This window comes from Sturnira hondurensis, unplaced genomic scaffold, assembly GCF_014824575.4.
Source record: "Sturnira hondurensis isolate 20B ecotype Veracruz unplaced genomic scaffold, ASM1482457v3 Scaffold0018728, whole genome shotgun sequence".
In the NCBI taxonomy this organism is placed as follows: Eukaryota; Metazoa; Chordata; class Mammalia; order Chiroptera; family Phyllostomidae; genus Sturnira; species Sturnira hondurensis.
In genome coordinates, this window is record NW_028091359.1 from 12964454 (window position 1) to 12979135 (window position 14682).

Sequence of the window (14682 nt, forward strand, 5' to 3'; positions counted from 1 at the left end):
GTCCAAGCCTCAAAGACAAGCAGAACAGGTCTGAGATGGACACCTTACCGCATTCTCAGGCTGGGACAGAGATGGCTTGCCTTCCCATTTTGTCAGTTTGCATTGAGAGAGTCTTTGCATCTCTAATGCGTTCAAATAAAAGAAAGGCAATTCCGTCTATTTATAAAATAGGATTACAGTTGTGCAGAATCCTGCTGGGGCCTGGGGGAGGCTCTGGAAACACATTTATTTTGTTTCTTCCTTATCAGAGCCGCCTGCTCTGCCTTCTCCCACCCTGGCGACCGGTGCATGAACAGGAGATCACTCCTCCAGCTGGGGAGAGGCTGCTGACACTCCTCACTCACCTTGACTCCTGGCCAGGAGGTGCCCACGACCTTGGTCCAAGAAGTGTCCCTCTGGAGAGACACAAGCGTCAGCAGCTTCTGAAGAGGGTGGGCCTGCCCACAAATGCAGCTTGTCCCCCGAGACCTTATCGGGGCACTGAACCCACAACCCAAGAAGAAGGGATCTCCCTCCCAGACCCCATTTGTCTGTAGGAGAAGTGAAACCAGGGAAAGAAAAGCAAGGGTGTGGGACTCACGTTATTGTGGCTGCTGCTTGGGCTCCCATAACAATAAACACATTGGACAAATTGCAGCCTCATTGTGGAACAACTCATCTTGATGCAAAGCCTCTCTCCCCTGCACCAGCGGAGGAAACCATAGTAAACAGGAGCAGGAAATCAATTCCTAATGCACTTTGTTCCTGGAATGAGCGAATCTTGGCCCAGGTCTGTCCTTTCCTGTTTTATTTTAACTTTGTCCATTTCCCACCTCCCGCCCCTCTTGTGAGTGGCTGACATTGTGTGATGAGGTGGGGTCAAGGTTTGGGAGGTGAGCCAGAGGAGGCAGACAGCCCCCTGAGCTTGGCATGACCTCTTAACCCTGTAATTTTGGGGTGGGTGGGGGTGTCTCCGGGTTGACTGAAAGAAATTGCAGAATATGAGAGCTTTTTAAGAGCACCTATTTCAACCGCCTGGCTTTACACATTAGGAAAATGAATTTCAGGGAGGTCGAGGTCTCGCTAAAGGTCATTTAGCCACAAGCCACAGAGCAGCCCATAAAGGAACTGAATGAATGGAGAGCCCAGTTGCCCCTGCAGGTCCAGGGTGGGAAGGGCCCAGAGGCAGGAGGAAGCCACCAGTTTTGCAGCACCTTGGACGCCGTTGCCTGAGGTCAAATGAAGAACTCTTGAAGAAATAACGGCTCCGTAACTCAGGCGCTAAAGTGACGGCAGCCACAGGCAAGGCACATTGCCTCCCGACTCTAAATCTCTGGGGGACAGCGGGCGGTGGGAAGGGGAGAGAAGTAACGGGGACCTCTGATTTCCCTGACACAAATCCAGGGAAAAGTGCTTCGGAAACGAATTGCATCTACAAGGGGGAGGCGGGTGCCCTTCAGATGGTAAATCTCTCTATTACCAACAGTCATTCCTTCCCCGCCCACGTGCAGGCTCACCGGGGCTCCGTCCAGGGTGCCTGGCACCTCCCTTGCTTCTGCACCTTCCCAGGTCTCCCCCAGTCGGTGGGGGGAGGTAGGGAGACCTGAAGGAAGGCTCGTCCCTAGTACCGTAAAAGGGAGCAGGGAGGGCCTGGAGCCCTCTCCTCCATGTCACCCAGGGAAGTCACCAGTCTAGATTGGTATTGACTGATTTAGCAAATAAAAAGACAGGGTGCCCAGGTAAGTCTGAAAACCAGCTCTAATCTTGGCAATGATTTGGGAGCAAGAGGGAAGCTGAATATGGACATTTAGGGTGTTCTCAGAGGGTCAACATGGGTCATAAAATAAACTCGTTAACAGGGGACACGTCATGTACGTGCAGGACCCCTGACGACGCTCCTCATCCCTGAGACCCAAGCAGGTATGTGGGAATGCGTCCTGCCCCTAACGCAGGGGTCTGTCTGCTTCTTCTAAGGTGAATTCCATCTCCTGGCAGCTTCAGTGTTTCCTCGGTGTCCCCAGGACCCTCTTCACTGGGGTAAGAGGCCCAGTAAAAAAGGGCTCTTCAGAGTGGGCCGATAACTTCCTGGAGGCCTTCCTGGTAGAAGCAGGCTTTGAGAAAAGGGGAAAAGGGGAGAATTTTCGTAACACCCTAAAGCTCCAGCATCTGCTACATTTAAAAGTTGGAGGATGTTCTCAAAGGATCGAACCATTAGCATTGGAATCAAAGTGACAAACGGTTCATTGAAGGGGCGTAGGCTGTGGGGTCCGGCCTCTGTGGCCGGCCTGCTGTGTAGCTCTGGCAAGTCATCTGATCTTCCTGAGAGTCTTTCTTTTTATTTGTAAAATGGGTGCTGGCAACAGGCCTGCCTGGGCCATGGGTTGTCTGGAGAACCTCACAGGATCGTGGAAATGAAAACACTTGTGAAACTGAACTACTCACTGAAAAGTCCGCCACCAGTAGAAGTGGACACGAATGGGAATCGAGCGCCACACCCAGCCAGCATCTGAGTGCTGCACCCCACTGTCTCTCAGTCAGTCTACCCACCAGGGGCCCGTGGGCAAGTCTCAAGCTTCACCTACCTGCAGAAGTTCAGCGCTCCGGTAACTGTGGCCCCTGGTTGGTCAACAAAAGACACCCTGATTCCAGACCCAGTGTTCATTCCTTCCTTGTTTCAGCAGCTTTATCAGTGTTGGGCACCGAAGATAAAGACAAAATTACCCTTTACAAAGCATTTCTTACGTGCCAGGCACTGTGTCAGGTGCTTTACATGCTGTATGAATGAATATTATTCCCATTTCACCAAAAGGAAAACCATGACTCAGAGATGTCAAGCGGCAAGCCCAAAGCCACACAGCTCATAGATCCTGGGTTCTGGATTTGACTCTCGGTCACCCAACATTGGAGGCCTTGTTCTTCCTCACTGTTACACTGTACACACAAAATGCTCTTATTTTCATCTTCATCATCATCATCTTCACTAGATCACCTGAACTGGAATGATAGGAGTCTAATAAATGTCAGTGTCAGGTTTTGGAGTCAAGTTTGGGGAGTAGGGGAAGAAGGGGAGCACCACTGTGTGCAGCAGGCTCTTGGAAATGCTTTGCAGGAAGGATTTCTGCAATGTTTCCTTTTTCGGGGTGAGGAGAGAAGTGCAAATCTGAGGCTGCGGCTCAAAGACAAAGAGGGAGAGAGACTGGGCTTGATATTACCATCTGCAACATTTCCACATCGGCACGGCTGCACCTCATCTCCCCAGGTCCCCTCAGAAGGATGAGTTCTCTCCAGCGACTCCTCTGTCAGAGGGACCCGAGGGGCTCTGGCCTCAGAGCTCCCTGAGTCAAGGGGAGGAGGCCAGCCATCGACCAGCCCCCACCCACCCAACACACTCCCCGCCTAGGCTGCAACTTCACCAGGGGAAGGAAAGATGGCTCGAGACGCCGGTACATTAAGAAGCATATAATTATGCATAATAAAAAGATGCAGGCCCTTGTGTATATCAACACAGCTTTGACTGAGTACCCTTTTCCAAACAGCCCTTCTGGCTCCCAGCAGCCGCAGTCAAATATCCTAAACAAACGGTGGCCACTCAGGCCTCCAGGTGCATATAGACTGGAGTGGTGGGGAGAAGAGTGAGGGGTGCAGGTGATATCTACTTTGGGGGGCAGGGGGCTGACTGAGCAGAGCGCTGGCAGGCCAGGGATAAGAACTTTTACAGTCAGGACGTACACCGGGACAGAAATCAAAGCCCGTGACCCCAAGACCAGCTGTGCCATTCTCTCTGCCCCTCCTCACTATGGGTCTGCTACCGAAAAGTGGGAAGCCCTGACGAGCTTCTCCAGAGCAGGTGGTGAAGGACTGCTGCTGAGTGGCCTGGGCCTGTCCATGAGCAATGTTTTCTGGTTTTGATTTGGGGGGGCCTTGCCCACGTCCATCTACAATGATTTGAGCACCTGTCACCTGCAGAGCCCATGAGTGGGAAATGCACAGGTGGGTAAATTGAGGGTATTTAGAGTCTGGTCAGTCCAGCAGGAGAGGGAACCCCCCCAACCACCGCCTTGTTGGTCCCCTAGGAATCCAGCGTGCTGATCAGGACATGCCGCATGCTGCCAGCTGCTCCTGGTCGGAGCTGCCGCCCCCACACTGGGCCAGCTCAGCTCCTCCAGGCCCACTCAGAGAGTCTGTGCAGTGTCCTCCCCACCCCTCCTGCCCTGGCGACCCCACAGCCCGTGAGAGGGCGTGGTCCCCTCAGTGCTGGCCCTTCCCTACTGTCTCTCTCACCTTCCCACACACCCATGATTTTCCCATTTAGCAGGGAAGCCAGCCTTTTGCAGGAGGTTCAAGGGCCAGGTGGAGCTGTCTCCTGCCCTGTCCTCCTTGGCAGGCCCATCTCGGCAGGTGCATGGCCCCGCTGAACTGGGCGTTCTGTCCCTGTGGGGCGGAGAGTGGGGATGAGATTGAAATAGCTGCTGCAGGACTCAGTGCTCATCTCCCCAGCCAACAGCAGATGTCAGGTCCTCTTGCCCATGTCCCAGACAAGCTGCAGGTGCTGGGTCGCCCTGGGAGCAGAGTCTGAGATGGAGACTTGGGTGTAGCTAGTTTGTTTGGGAGGTGAGCCCAGGAGATAGGAATAAAGGGGGCATGGAGGGTGAGGCTAGGAAAGGAGAGGCACTGGAGGTGGCATTCTTGTGGTCATGTCACTGTGGGCACCTGGGCTCAGTAATACCCGGTCCCTGCAGAACTGGGCCGGCTGGGCCCTGTAATTGTCCTGCTGAAGGGCCTGGGACTCCCTCCCCTGCTGCATGAGGTGTGATGCGGGGGTTGTCCAAGGTGCTAAAATGGAAGATGTACCAACAGAGCCCAGCACTCCTCCAGGCCCCCCTACAATGCAGTCACCACATGCCCGGCGGCTTGGTGGCTCTGGGCTGGCAGAGAAGGGAGGTACCTCCTCAACATTCCGATACCTCCCTCCAGCAACCATCTCAAAGCCACATTTTCATGGAACCGGTAGCCAGAGGGGGACTGGCGATGCTAATTTCATTTCATTAGATTCCAGCAGCCTCGATTACAGCAGGCAAGAGAGAGGAAGCAAAGCTGATGTGTTTTTAAAAGCCGCAGTTTTGCGCTGTTTCTAATTTAATGCTGCCAGTAAAAGATGCCACCTTGGAGTTGCTAATGATTCTCCCAAATTATTTTGGTTGATTTACACACCCCTCTGACTTTAAGTAACGAGAGAGGAAGGAGAACCGGGTGCCCCCCTGGAGCGGCAAACCTGCAGCTGGAAGGCGAGGCAGCTGAGACTGAGGCCCTGAACCGTGTCTCCTCCGGGCGGGGCACCCAGGCCTCCCCCCAGTCTCTGAGTATTTGCAACCAGGGCACCAACTTGGGGGACCCCTCTCTCCCACTCTCCACTCCCCAAGCTACCTCATGGTCACCAATCGAATAACAGTAACAGTGAGTATATTTGGCACCTTTAGCCTTTGCAAGATCCCAGGCCAGGCCCTGTATCTGCACGTTCTCTGAAGCTCCCTCTCTGCCGAAAATCAACGTGACTTTCCCCTTATTCCTGAGGAGCTGGGTGACACTCTGAGAGGTTGGGGAGTGCGCTCAAGGTCACCCAGGTAGGAAATGGGAGAGACAGGGCTCAGGCTCTTCTGGTTTGACTCGGCATTGTACCTGCAGAACTGCAGGAAATAAATGAAAAACTGAACTTGACATGTCTTATTCCAGAGACAGCGCCTCTGAGGTCACGGGCTCCAAGGGCACCATGGTGGCCAGAAAGGCCAAGACCAACGACAGAGAGGGAACAGGAAACCCTCCTTCCAACCCTCCAGCATGGGTTGGGTAGCCGATTAGCAGGACACCTGCCTCTGCAGTCTGCCCCAGGGCCCCCAGGCAGGCGTGTGTCTGCCAGAAAGACAGAGCTTGGTGCTCGGAACAAGGATCCAAAAGGAGCCCCCATTTATCTTGATTCATTGCCTAGCTCCACCAGGGGAAACGTCTCCTGTCTGCTGGTGCCCCCTTCCCTTGTCTTTCCCTTCAAAATAAAATTAGAGGCAGCTGGCAAGAGCAGTAAGCCCCTCTCAAATTTTTGTCAACTGTCATGTCAGGGCCAGAGCCTTGTGGCTGTGGCTGGGAGTGAGGGTCTGTGCAGCTGCTGGGTGGGGGCTGGGAAGGAGCCCAGTTCAGGAGATGGGGGGCTCTGGTTGGCCTCTCTACCACAGGCTGGTCAGGGCAGCTGCAGGAGTGACTCAGCCCCAGTGGGGAGGCTTTGAACCTGGCTGGGTACAGACAATCACAAAAACAACCTGAACTTTGAGCAGAGAAATAGAGGCCCTGGGAAGTCTCAAGTGACTTTCCCATCAAAGGAAAAGCAGTCAGTGTCTATGCAAAATGCTGCAGATTTCCATCGCAGGCACAGGGTCTGGGCTCTCAGATCTGGAACGAATGAGGGCCACGGAGACAGAGACTCTTGGTTCAAATCCCAGCTCTACCGCTTAGCAATTGCATGGCCTCAGGCAAGTTGTGCTTCCTCAAACTCCCTTTGACTGATGTATGTAAAGGGGCCCCTGGCAGGAAGCGGACAGCACTCTCCAAGTGACCAGGAGAGGCCATTTGTGAATCCAGAGCAAAATGTATCAAGAATATCAAGACGGTGACGAAGGAGCATCCAACCAAGGTTGGGACCCTTCTAAGCACAGGCCCCAGGGCCACTACCCATGAGGCTGGCCCTGGAAGGGACCTTGTATCCAGAAGGGGCAGGCTCCAGGAAACCACGGGGGAGCGAAACTTCCCGAGCTGCCACAGGTATGAGTGACCTGGAGCCATGGGGCTATCACCTTGCTGCAAGAGAGGGCCTCAGAACAGGAACAGAGGCTCGGGTGGAGGACCCAGCTGTGACCTGAGGGGGGAGATTAGGGGGCGTTTGGAAACACCCACCCTCTCTTTCCGTGGCCCTATAGCTCCTGCCCTCTGTGACACCTCCCCAGCAGCCTGAGTCAGGAGAGCCTAGTTCCTGAGGTTCACACAGGTGTGTGTCCCAGGCTCCGAGCAGGTGGAGGAAGGTGGAGAGCGCACCCTCCTGTCCCCTCCTCTACGGTTTCTCTCCGCCACCATTCTGTAGGTGTAACTTCCTTTCCTTGCCTGTTGTCTGCCTCCCTTATTAGGATGATCACCCTCTAAGAGGGTGATGATGCTTGTTTACTTTTTTCCCTGCTCTATGAATAGCATCTAGCCATGTGACTGACACATGATGGATGCTCAAAAACATTCACTGAATGACTAGAAGGAGGGAGCGGGAAGGATGGTCCTCCAGTCATCTATTGCTTCCTGACAAACCACCCAAACCTGAGTGAGGTGCTTGAAACAGCAGCCATCATGCTGCCGGCTCCTGAGTCTGCACTCGGACATCAGCTCATCTCTGCCCCATGCGACAGTGGCTGGGATGGCTTGACTGTGGGGTGACCTGACAGCAAGGGCGGTGCCCGAAAGCTCGCTCGCCTGTATCTGATGGTTGTTACCGGCTGCCTTCTACACCCTCAGCTGGGGATGTGGGACCGGAACACCGCACTGGCTCCGTGCGGCTCTTGGCTTCCTCCAAACATGGCAGCTGAGGTCTGAGAGCAACTGTCCCAAGAGGCAGGAAGCTGACGCTGCTCATTTCTTTTTTCTTTTTCTTTTTTTTTTTGTTTTAAATTCTTACCTGAGGATATTCTGTTATTGCTTTTAGACAGAGAGGAAGGGGAGAAGAGAGACACACATTGATGTGAGAGAGAAATATCAATTGGCTGCCTCTCGTATGTGCCCTGGCCAGGGATCAAACCCGCATTCCAGGCACATGCCCCAACCGGGCATTGAACCTACACGCCTTCAGTGCATGGGCGATGCTCCAACCAGCAGAGCCATGCCAGCCAGGGCAAAGCTGCTCATTTCTTAAGGTCCAGGCCCAGAAACAAATGCAACATTATTTCTTCCATATTCTATGGGCCAAGTGGTCACAGAGCCCACATGCGAAGGAAGGAGACATAGGCTCTCTACCTTCTGAAGGGAGAAGCAGTGGAAATTCTCAGGCCATGCTTAAAGACCTCCACAGAAAGGGAAAGAAGGGTCACGTGGTCTGGGCCCCCACCTTGTGCCAGGCTGGGTGTAGAGTTTCCACTCATCATCTCACAAGGAAGAGCACGCCCCCATGTTATATCGTAGAAAAATATACGTGTTGCATGTGTCTGCTCCAGAACCTGGGACCCAGGGCTCCCCATGAAGCCAAGGCTCTCTCATCTAAATCATACCCCATTTCAAGGAAGAAAAAGACGTTCCTGGTAGAAGGGAAAGTCTGTTCCACACCTTGTGGCCAGGAAAGAATGTAGGGAAAAGGACCCCTTCTGCAAAGACCCCCCCAACTCCATCAGACTCCTGGTCGCCTCTCTCTGCCCTGAGTTCCTGGTTCCTTCAGAGACATTCTAGGATTCTGTGGAGAATCCATGATGCCATGCAGGGGGTGTGTGGGGAGAAGGTTTCTACTGTTGGGTTTCAAGCCCATCAGAGCAGGGTGTGTGGCCCTGGCTCCCTCCAATTCTCCATACTCTGGCCAAGCACTGGACAGCCGCCAGGGCCAGCATAAATGTGGTGGTCAGTGGGGATACTGGCCTCTATCATCCAGCTCCCCCAGTCTAAGATTCAAGGAATCTAACACAGGATTCCCCAGCGGAGAGGATTTAGTCTCAGGCCACAGTGGTTTGAGTACTTTCCAAGAGGGCTTAGTTACAGATGGACTTGCTTTTAAGGCTGTGCCAAGTTTCCAGCCCCACCCCGCAGAAAGGAGTGGAAGACTTTCTGAAATGGGCACTATCGACATTTTGGATCATGTCATTCTTTGCTGGGGGGCCGTCCCGTGCATTGCAGGACATTTAGCAGCACCCCTGGCCTCTACTCTCTAGAGTCAAGTGACAAGACCACCTCCGCCCCAGCAGCGAGAACCAAAGTATCTCCAGACATTGGCAGCCCTCCCCAGGAGGCGAGGACCCAGACTCACCCCCAGACTGAGAACCACAGCATTGGAGTGATGCTAACGCAGCCTTATGTGTAGTATTTTCTCAGTTCTGGATCTGCTTGATGTTATCTCCTCCAGCTCAGTTATACCCCCGGGTCCCTTTCATCTTCCAGACACCGGGAACACACACTTGATCATCTAGCCCTTTCGCTCTGATTATCGGAAACTTACAACCGCACCCGTTTAAGTGGATATCTTACCAGGGCATCGTGCTTCTTTCGTCTTACCTCTGTTCCATTCTGCACCCTCTCCTTTCACTCGAACTTTTAATTTATGTCAGTCTTCTTATGTTTTATGCATTATTTTTGTCTGCTTTAAATCTTTTCTAGAAGAACGAAGGACAGGAACAGCAACATAAATAACTGAGGTCCAGGGGAGCATCCGTAGGGATGACATCACAGAGAAAGCAGACGCTTGCCTGGAGGGAGACAGGACAGCCAGTAATTAGGGCCCTTAGAGGACACAGAACCAAGCTGGCACTAGGCAGTCACAGGGCAAGACAGGTAGACAGGAAGGGGTCACCCAGGATGACCTTCTGGAGGGACAAATTAGAGACAGGCTGGGCTGGTCAAAGCTTCTCTCTAGGGAAGGGCATGCTCTGCCTCTTGTTCTGTCCGTGGGAAGTTATTTTAATAGATGGTGTTGGCCGATGGCCAGATGCAACTGGCCAGCCATGTGAATGAACCATCTCAAAAGTGGATCTTCCAGTCCCCGCTGAGCCTCCTGTACTGACTGATGCTCACAGAGCAGAGACAGGCTGCGCCCACCAAGCAGATCTACAAGCAAAATAAATGCTAGTTGTTGTTTCAGACACTAAGTTTTGGAGCAGTTTGTTACGCAGCAAGAGAACACTGGAAATCTTGGTTCCATCATCTAACCCCTCCACAGCTCAGGTTCCTTATCTGAACTGTGAGCCTCAAAGGGCCCATCTGAGTGCCTGACATGGAGAAGGGACTCCACTATCAGCAGGTATTATGAGTGTTACTGCAAAGGAGGGCAAGTGCAAAGCCACAGAGCAGCCATGCCTCCAGTACAGCTGGCCGGCGAAAAGAGGAGACTAGAGCATGGTGTGTACCTTCACTCACTCAGAGCTTCTTTCTGCCCCCCCCCACCCCCACCATGGGGTACCTAAGGAAGGCCTGGAAGGAAGTACAGGACTGCAGGGGGCAGTCCCCAATGTTCGGTCTGACCCTCTTTTCTCCCTGTCTTCTCCATCTCTGCCACCTGAGTCTTTATTACTGTCCGGTAAATGCTCAGGTAAAGTCTCTCTTCTGAGTCTCCCAAGTATACCTTCAACATTGCCTCCTAGGTGCTTCAAAGACCCTTATCTCAACACTTCCAAATCCAATCTTATGCACACTCCCACCTACCCACCCACCACCACCATCAACTTAACTGTCTGCTGCTCTCCCCAGCTAGTGAGTGCCTCTTTCCAAGGCCACAAGCCATAAACTGGCCACTCTGCCTCTCCCTTCATCCCCCCACATCCTAAATGTCACTGAGCCCTGATGGTTTTGCTTCCTAAATACCACTCAAACCGGTCCACCGCTCTCCACCCCCACAGCAGGCCCCCTATCGTCATCTGCACGGACCATTGCAATGGCCCCTACTGGCCCTCCCACCACCTGCCTTGTCCCTCCCACCTACTCTCTACACAGCAAGAGTGAGCTTTTAAAAATACGAATCAAATCATGTTGCCTGTCTGCTTAAAGATTTCTGCCTGTTTCCTCGTGCTCTCAGGATGAAGAATGATGCCCTGCCGCCACCTCCAATGGTCCCTATGCGGTCTGGCCCCCTGCCCACCTGCCCAGTCCACCTCAGTTCAGTCCCACCCTTGCCCTACATTCTGTTTCAGCCACATTGGCTTCTTTCCATTTCCTAAATTCTCCATCCCCACCCTCCGCCCGGTCACAGGGCCTTTGCACATGCTGTTCCCTCATGTTCCCCTAGTCACCCACCTCCAACCCACACTTTGGAGAGGCCTTCCCTGCTCTCTCAGACCACACCAAGTCTTCCTCTGCCCAGGCCCACGGTACCAAGTGGCATCTCTCCTTCACGAGGCCAATCTCCTTTTCGCTTTGCTTTGCTTTTCTGCAACCCTGATGGATGTCTTCCTTCCACACTAGACTTTAAGTTCTTCAAGGCTGTGATGGGTTTTTGTTACCGTTACAACCCAAGAAGCTGGTGTGGTGCCGACACATAGTAAGCACTTGACGGACATCTGTTGAGTGGACAACAAAACTGGGGGAGAGGAGAGAGTGTGGAGAGACAAAACAGCTCCTGGTCACTTGAAAAGTCAGGTTGTATTTTGTGGGGTAGGTAGGACTTGAGCAGACCCTGAAGTATAAATAGATTTTGTACTGACGGAGCCACCTGGAAGGGCATTCTAGGTGTATGGAACAGAATAACCAAAGAAGTAGGTACAAAGAGGTGCGTGTGTGTTTGTGTGCCTGTGTTGAGACGAAGGTCGGGCTCATGGAGGAGCAGGTTAGGGAGAAGCGGGACAGTGGTGCAGGTAGATTCCTGAGGGTCTTGACGCCAGACAGAGGAGTCAGTATGTGAAAAGCACGGAGACTTCAGAGCAGAGTGGTGACGTCTGGCAGGCAGGCAGAGGGCGACAGGAAGCAAAATCTCCTAGCAAAGGGAGCAGACATGAGTGAGGATGGCTGGGAGGCCAGTTGGGAGGCTGGTCAGTGCCAAGGACGCTCTGGTGAGGACCTGGGCGGTGAGGACAGTGACTATGGAGAGGCAGGGTGGATAAGGAGAAGTTAAGGAGAAAGCGGCCCACCAGCCTGGTGACTGCTGTCTCTAGAGGACCTCAGCACAAGCTGGGTCCTCCTCCACCCCAGAGTGTGGGAAGAAGTCAGACTGTCCCACAGAGGGAGGAGCAGCGGCGCAAAAGACATCAGTGTGATTTCCAGTCGCCACCCCCATGTGCCTGGTGCTCGGTGCTGCATCCCCTTCTGACCAAGCAGATCGATGCCAGCCATCAGGACTGATGCAAGGGACAGAGGACAGAATTAGCTGTCTGCACAGAACACCCTGACAACCCCGTGGAGCGGGGCTGCCTGGATGACTTATTGCTTATTAATAATATAAATATGTAAATGCGCCAGGGGCTATATTGATCCTGACACGTGAACCATCCATCATGAGGGTGTGGAACAGCGTGTTATAAATATCAAAGAAAAAGGCTACAGGCTAAGACTTATCAGTATAGGTAGACCAAGGTGGGGAGCAGCCAAGAGGCAATTTTACCAGAGAGAGTTGCTCTCAACAACTCCACCCACTGTGTGGTGTTATTAGGAGAAAAGGGAGGCAGAGGGTCCCCCAGAGGGAAAGGAGATACGCTCATGTATGGATTCCAGGGCGAAATCCTCCCCTTTGCTCCTTCTCCGTGAACAGGAAGAGCAGTCGTCAGAGCTCCTGAAACCTCTGACTCAGGGGGTCTCCCAGTGTGGAAAAGGGTCCATCTGAGTGTGACATGTGAGGAGGGTTTCCATCTCTGCTTACCAGAGGCAACGGAGCTTAGAGGGTAAGAATTCGGTCCTGGAGCGAGGCCACTGTTCCTGAGCTTTGTAAATGTCACACGTTTAATTACTCTAAGCATCACTTTACTCATCCGAAAAGTGGGAAGGCTGATACCAACCTGCAAGGTTGCAGTGGAGTTTAAACAGGATGGTGTCTAAAGTTAACACCCATCGGGGTTATTACTACACTAGTAATTACTACCCCAGCAGGCAGGCACTCAGGGACTCGAGCAAAGTGCCTTTTTACCAGAACCCAGCATTTCCCCAGTTGTCGTCCTTGGGACCTACATTCCACGGGCCACGAATTCATGAGCCTTGAAAGAACGGGCTTCACACTCAGCAAATTTACCTGCCAGAGTGCCCGCAGACCAGGGACATAGCATGATCAAGGTTCAGGGAAGTCCTGCTTGTTTTTATTTTTCTATTTGATTTTGCTGAACTCAGCATATCCCAAACTTAATGGCTACACAAGTCTTTTTTTCACAGAGATGTCCCTCGACTAATGTTGCACCTTATCTTCTTCAGTAAATGCTGACCCATTTTTAGTTTGAGAGGTTCCTGGCCTGGTCCAGAGGAGCCCTGCCAGGATGCACACCTGAGCCTTGACCATGACCTTTTCTCTCTCCCGTTTCCACCTTGGTCTATGGGCTGGGAGAGGAGGGAGGGGCTTCAGGAGGAGCCGAAGGCGGGCTCTCATGGTTTGCATTGAACATTTCGACATGGGTCCTCTCACACCGGGCGGGAATTACTCAGGTGAGGAGGGAGGGAGGGAGGAAAAAGGCAGCAGAGGGAGGGAAGAAATGTCTCCAGCTCCTCCTGCCCATCCTCTTAAGCTAAAGCAAACCTGCAGACCTCAGGAAGAAGAGGTGAGTCTGATACAGGGTGCAGCCAAGGCGGGGAGGGCAGAAAAGATTTGGAATGGTGTCCAGAACTCTAAGTGTATAGGAATATTGGAGGAAATATTATTAAGATGTCCTCACCCCACCCAGGTGTCAGCTGGGGGAAGGGACACATGGAGCAGGGCCATTGAGAGCTGTTTTGCATAGCAACAGTTTTGCAGCTAACCTCTGGAATGGTCATTTAACATGTCTATAACCTTTAACTGGTTTCATAGATATGTTAAATAGCTGTGACCAAGTTTGGGGCCAGGGAGAAGTGAGTGGCTGCTACCCAGGATGTAACTGGGGGCTGATGCTCTGAGAGAGGGCCTGTGGGAGAGACATGTGGCTTTAACAGAGTGAGGACCCCCTCTTGGCCAGGTGAGGAGGAGAGCCACGCTGTTTTGGAAAGATGTAGACCCCTGTAGCCATTAAGAGAGAGAGCCACACGGTTTCAACAGAGATAAGACCCCCTCTTGGCCAGGTGAAAGGGAAGACCACGCAGCTTTGCCAGAATGGAGATCCCTGCGGCCAGGTGAAGAAGAAAGATACGCGCGTTTGGTGGAGTGCGGCTTTGGTAGAAGAGGCCCACGCGGCTTTGGCGTGCTCCCTTTGGCCGAGTGGCCTGGAAACCAGGAGAGACTTTGACTGGAACTTGGTACAAAGAATTCTTGCCAGTGGAAGGTGCTGCATGACTTTGGATTAACTGGAGATCCTGCCTGGACAGGCGACACAGCCCACAGTGCCAGCGACCTGAAAAACGGACGTGTGCTCTTTTCCTGATTTACAGTACCCGGAGTTGGGACAGTGGGAGAAGGGAGCGCTGTGTGTGTGTGTGTGTGTAGGTGTATACCCTTAAAGACTTTAATATTTTAAGGAAGGCATTAGGCCTGAATAGCATTAAATAAACATTGTTTCCTTTTCACAAATCTCTGGCATTGAGAGATGTCTTTCCAATTGGCAGCGGACAGAAGAGCCCAGTAGATATTGTTACCGAACAAGGGTCCGAGATGGGGGGCAATACTTGGCCCACCGAGGGATGCCAAAAACTGCTTCAGAAAACAGGGGCCCCTCCCAAGGACGATACACGAATATCTATTGGGCTCTTCTGTCTGCTGCCAATTGGGAAGACATCTCTCAATGTGATATTTGTGAAAAGGAAATTAAATGTTTATTTAATGTTATTCAGACCTAACACCTTCATTAAAATATCAAAGTCCCTTAGGGTACACACACACACACACAC